This window comes from Odontesthes bonariensis, chromosome 10, assembly GCF_027942865.1.
Source record: "Odontesthes bonariensis isolate fOdoBon6 chromosome 10, fOdoBon6.hap1, whole genome shotgun sequence".
In the NCBI taxonomy this organism is placed as follows: domain Eukaryota; kingdom Metazoa; phylum Chordata; class Actinopteri; order Atheriniformes; family Atherinopsidae; genus Odontesthes; species Odontesthes bonariensis.
In genome coordinates this window covers 18,246,164-18,252,163 of record NC_134515.1, presented here as the reverse complement: position 1 = coordinate 18,252,163, position 6,000 = coordinate 18,246,164, and positions in this window count along the sequence as shown.

Sequence of the window (6,000 nt, the reverse complement as noted above, 5' to 3'; positions counted from 1 at the left end):
AGTGCATACAAAACTAATTTTTTCAGTGAGACAGTATTATCATTATTATTATTATCATCAAAAATAACTTATATAATGTTTGTATGATTATTTACAATGTTACTATTGAAATATGTCTGCTTGAATCATTGGTATTATCTAAGTTTCTTATGTCTATTTGACTAACTCAGACAAATATTGCATGGCTGCTCAGTTTTTCTCACATACACACATACACTGAACCACGCACTCAAACACTTAAATTAATCTCCAATCACATACCTATATTCCACCTTCTCTTGTCTCTACTCCTAATTGTCTTGTGTTTATTTTTCTCACTTGTAACTATTGCAAAATCTAAAAAAAATAAAGGTAATATCACCCCTTTCTCTCCTGATCTGTATTCCAGACCTGTTTGAAACCAAGTGGCCATACAATCTCTTTACATGACCTTTCCAAATGTCTGCCTTGTCAAAAATGCTGTTCCATCCACTGTATCTGTTTTAATATTTTTTTCTTCTTCTGGGAGCTATGTCCTGAATCCAGCTTTCCAGGTTCAGAAATTATCCCTCTTCAACACAGTGGCCACCCTCACATTTGGTATCCACCAACAGGCCCTGGGACTGTCACCATGAAAGGCAATGACCTGTTGACCCAAGGCCCTACCTCCTCTGGAATGTGGGAAAATGTCTTGTGCAGGTAATTGAAATAAAAGGTACATTTTTTTTCACCCACTCTTTCCTAGCACACCTCAAAAATCCTGTTTGAGTCTATCAGGTCTGTCCAACAACCTCCTCAGCGCCACCATCTGATCTGACTCCCCTTCAGAAGGCGATCTGTTGTTAACTCTGCTGAGCCCTGTCTACCTCTAAATCCTGGTTTTCTTGTTCCACAGATGATAACAATTTTATTTTATGTCCTCATCAGTAGAATTTTTTTTCAGGTTAGTTGATTTTTATCCACACATCTGTTCCCTTGGGAAAGTGGTATCCCTGTCGCAAAATGTGTCTCCCTTAGACTTCTGTTTTTCTCCCCCTAATTAAATGCACTGCTGAGGAATCAAGATCCCCACCTGGGGAGGGGGAGACAGCAGCTGGAGCCATAAATTACCAGGCTAAGATAATACCAACACCTCCCTTGCCCACCCACATGCTGCCTGAACAATAACCACCAACTGGCAGCCAGGAAGAAAATCAACAGCTAATGACATAGAATTACATCCTACTTATACAGTGTACACAATTTCACCAAAAATCCTTCAGAGGAGAGTTGGGCTCTGGACATATTCCTTTGGAAATCTGACAAGCAACAACTGATGCATCAGAATAGATATTTGACAAACCTTTTTGATCTGCAAACTAACCCAAAGGAATGGTTGAGCATTTGGGGAAATACACAAATTCCCTTCTCTGCCAAAAACCTTAAGGCTCATTTGTCAAAAAATTCTATCTTCACTACAAACATGAAGTCTAAGTAAAATTAAATCAATGACAATGTATGCTTGTCTATGCCTGACAGGGTATTTCTTCCACCCAGGATACTCTTATATTAAGAGCAATTAACTTTGCATTAAGTGCCATGGTCTGTAAGTATTGATAATTAATATTTTATATTGTTCCTTAGATTTTATTTGTGAGTAAATGCTTTAAAATAGAAATACAAAAAGTTTTTTTTTTTTTTTAATACAAACAAATATGAAATATTTGATTAAAAAGCTAAAAGGATTGTTTAATGGTAAACTTTTCAAACCTAGTCCCTTAATAGCTACACAGTGTATGAGAATAGTATCAATCCTCTACAAGAAAGTAATTTAACATATTTTTCAAACTCTGGAGCTATTTCCTTAATAATGAATCTTTAAAATGGTTAGAGGCACTATTGTTTATCTATACACATATATTAAATTTTCCACTGCATGAATTATGTTGATGATTGAATGTTTACCCATTTGCATCGCATCAAAAATAGCAGCCTGAAGAAAACCAAGATTAAAATTGAGCTAAAAGCTAAAAGTTTTTCAATTGAGCAATGACAACAGCGCATATCTGACAGAAACAAATTAACACCAGATGAAAGGTCAGTACCTGAATAATCACCACAGCCACATCTTTATGATATGTCACAGCACTAGTGTAGCCCAATTAAAACACATGGCACATTCTGCAGCAGTCAGGTGAATTTCCTTATGGCAACATCCATTATTTGTTAATCAGGTCAGTTAAAAACTTTTTGCTATGTCCTATGAGATAGGAACTTAAAGTGTGGGATGGCTGCAGCTACTACTAATCCCCTCTCACTACTGTAATGCTATTATACACCTTTTTTTTTTATAAGCTTTCTGCTCTGCTGTTCAAAATGAACTCCACTCACCTCAGGGCTACAACACGGGTCTGGCTGAGCAGGACAAACCCACTTACCCCCATGTTTCACTCGCTGCTCTAGAGTTGGTCATAAATCATCATTAGGTTACCGATAAAGAATTATGTCATAAGAATGAGTGAATTTGCAGTGCACTGAAATGGAGCCAGAGAGGAGCAGTAGGTGGTTTCACATTACTACCTATATTATATTATGTCCCGGAGATTTGTAAGCTTAGCAGAGCCATCCACTCAGGAAATAATAGTGATGAATCAGCTTGGTCATCAGGTCAAATTCAGAGAAGATAAACACAAACGTGCATATTTCAGTTATGTGCCTGTTTAAAGGACACAGTGGAGATATTTGATTGCAGTAACATTGAGATAAGCATGAAATATTCTACCTTGATGTTAAAAGGGTAAAAAGAACAATTGATGGCCTTGTAAATTGACAACAGTAACTACAAAATGTAGACGAGCAGAGTACTCATGAGATGAGAGTGCTCACGTCTCAGAGGGGAGTCTGTGGTGCTGGACATTATTACACCTGACAGGGGGAGCCTCATTCACTGTTTACTGCACACTGGAGCAGCCTGCTCCCCATAAAGATGTATTCTAATTACACACAAAAACAACATGAAATGGAAACTGTCAGGGATATTTTGGGGCTCTCATTTGATTCTTTACGTCTGCACAAAACATAAACATTTGCAGGTAGATAAGCCAGTCTGAAACTAATAAACTGAATTTTCTATAGTCTTAACTGCCTGCTCACTCAACACATCAGTGTCTAAACTGGTCCAGGATCAAATTAGAGACGGAAACAGTGACGTTTTTGTCCCTGAATTTAAAAACAAAGCCTGTCAGACACAGAATGGACAAATAACACATTAAGTTATTACAATTGGAGGGCTTGTTTGATGGATGGAAAGTGTCGAATTGATCGAATTTATGTTTCTCAGCCTGATGCACATTTTAGTTAAACTATTTTGATCTCTCTACATCTTTAATAAATCTCCCTGCTGAAGTAAAGATGTGATGCAAATCAAAAGGCTGTTACGTGTCTGAGTGCTGCCAGCCATCATAAAAGATGTCATTGGTGAGAACCATTCCCTGTTGACATGTGCCACTTAGTGATTAACTGAAAAGAACTTTGATAGATTGTCATGTTGTAAAAAGCTGCAGAGAGATCAATTAAATGAAAGCAGGTGGACGTTTCGTATAGCCTATCATTCACAGATAATAATTCCTACGCTGACAACTGCTGCTCTCTGTGCTGTGTCCTCTGCATGTTTGTACTTACTCCTAACTCAGATTACCTCCACACACAGTAATCTGGAGTTAGTGAGAAGTGGGAAGAGGACAGAGGGAGAGGGTGGAGGGTGGTAAAGTGAAGCACAAGTGGATTGGAGGGAGGAAAAAGGGGAGAAACAAGTGGATTGAAGAGCTAAAACAATAGGATAGAGTTGAGGAGTACAAAGTAAGGAGTGGGGAGAAGAAGATGTAGTGCACAGGCAAGCAGTCCTACGATTCATCAAACTTCAGCTGGATCTGTGCCTGTGAAGGATAAAGGCGCTCTACGTTAGGTATGACTTGAGGGTAACTCAACAAAGAGAGTGATGACTAATTTCACCTTGGATGAAGAGAAAATACAGTAAGAAAGTCTCACATGGTTGATGCAAGGATGCCTGATTCAGACTTTTCTGAAATAAAAGAACGTGATAAATGAATGAGAAAATCGTAAACAACGAATGATAACTATTAACATGCATGTTGATATTTCCCGTATTGGGACGTGAGACTCCCAGTTTAATGATGGCTTGCCGGAGAGGGAATTGTAAGAAAGGGAAAATGCAGCAACATCTTGGAAAAATAATGAGTTTGGCAGCTTTTACCTCTGCGCCCCAAATCCTTTTCTGCCTTCTCCCCATTTCACAAAGCTGTTTGCTCACCCCGCTTACCCCTGCTCATCCGTGTGCATTTACAATCTCAGAAGACACAAGGGCATACACTGCAATATGTGTGCGTGTGTGTATGTGTGTGTAGACCTCTGCACAAAAACACTCGCAGGGGCAAGAGAAATAGCAGTAGACTGTGAGCAAAACGTTAACAGCTTCTGCTGCTGTGTGGGTGTGACACAGCTCAGCTTCATCATTCCAGCTCTTTGCAACAGTCTGAGAAAAGGGGACTGAGAGAAATCACTAGAAAGTGCAGAAACCAGTGGCTTTCTTATTGCTTGTTCCACCATGCTGAAAGTCTTGTGCTGCTCGTCTAATGTCACCTATGCTGAGCTCTGAGCTGGTGCTTGTCTCCCACACACTTCTGTCAGAGGCATTGTCTTTGAAGAGACATGAAGGCTGACAGACTCGGGGTTTTGAGACCTCAGAGTGGGAATGAGGTTTTCTCTGAGCTGGGAGTTAAAAAGCTGTCCTGTTGCTCACTGGTTTAGCCAGCAGGAAGGTCTCGTGTCAAGTCAAGCGGTTTCTCAAGTTGATATGTTTGGTTTAACTTTTCTGTGTGATGTGATGCTTGACCAGGGTGAAGACTCCTTCTGCATTATGGATGAATGTTTATCTAGACTCCAAAAACCAATCCCCAAACAAAATACATTAATTTTCATGATCAATAGATTATTTTTTTAATTGTCACAAACTGTTTTCTCCTCTAGCCCTTCTAGGGGTCTTCAAGTGTTGCTCGATATATATACTATGTTAATTAGTAAAGTAAATGTAAAGGAGAACAGTTTAAAATAGTTAATTAAAAATGATGGATAAATGGTTGAAACATCGCACTTCTCCGACTGAAACACTTACAGTCGATTTGTACGATAACTTAATTTAAGACTACTTACTTTATTTAATCAAAAACTATAGATGTCCAGTTCAAAATCAATTCAAACAGATACTTTTGTGGTCTGACAAGTGGTCATCAAAGTGGTCTTTGACATCATCTGAGAGAGCGACTCAGACGACTGCTCAACTGTAACAGTGATTCCAAATCAGGTTGTCCAGTCATATCCTTAAACTTAGAATCAGGGACGAGAATTATGGACTAAAAAGGTGTAACATGCCCTATTTAAACCTTTGTAATTCAGGACCTCCTATTTTATTTGACATTGAAGTAGATCAGTTTATTGTACAAACATCTAATAATCTGACATCTGGGGCTTAAAAAAAAAGTTGTGAATGAACATATAAAGAGCAGGGTGTTTCAACAGATGAATCAGAAAAATGGATTTGGGGGCCTAATTAGCTTGTAAGGTCACTGAGAAATATTATATGTATTTAAAGTTTTGCTTAATAAATAACTGGATTTTTTTTCACTGTAGTCAATTTTTAAAGACGACTGATTGTTTATCTTTAAGAAATGTTGAAAAAGTCCATAATTTCCATTGCTTGTACATTAACTTCCCACTGACATGCAGAACGTTAGGTCACATGCAACGCACATAGGGCCTTTTAGTTGTTGCTAAATAAGAGCTAGAGCTCTAATGATTGAATACCTTACAGTGCTTTAACTTGCCAACTAAACCTCTCAATTGATTCAAGGAACATAACTTCACCATATAGCATAGCAAAGCAGAGAAAGGCTGCAACATGTCTGCTCCAGGTGTGTTAAATAGAGAAGTAACTGAATATTACTGTGGACAGTGTCCATGAAATCA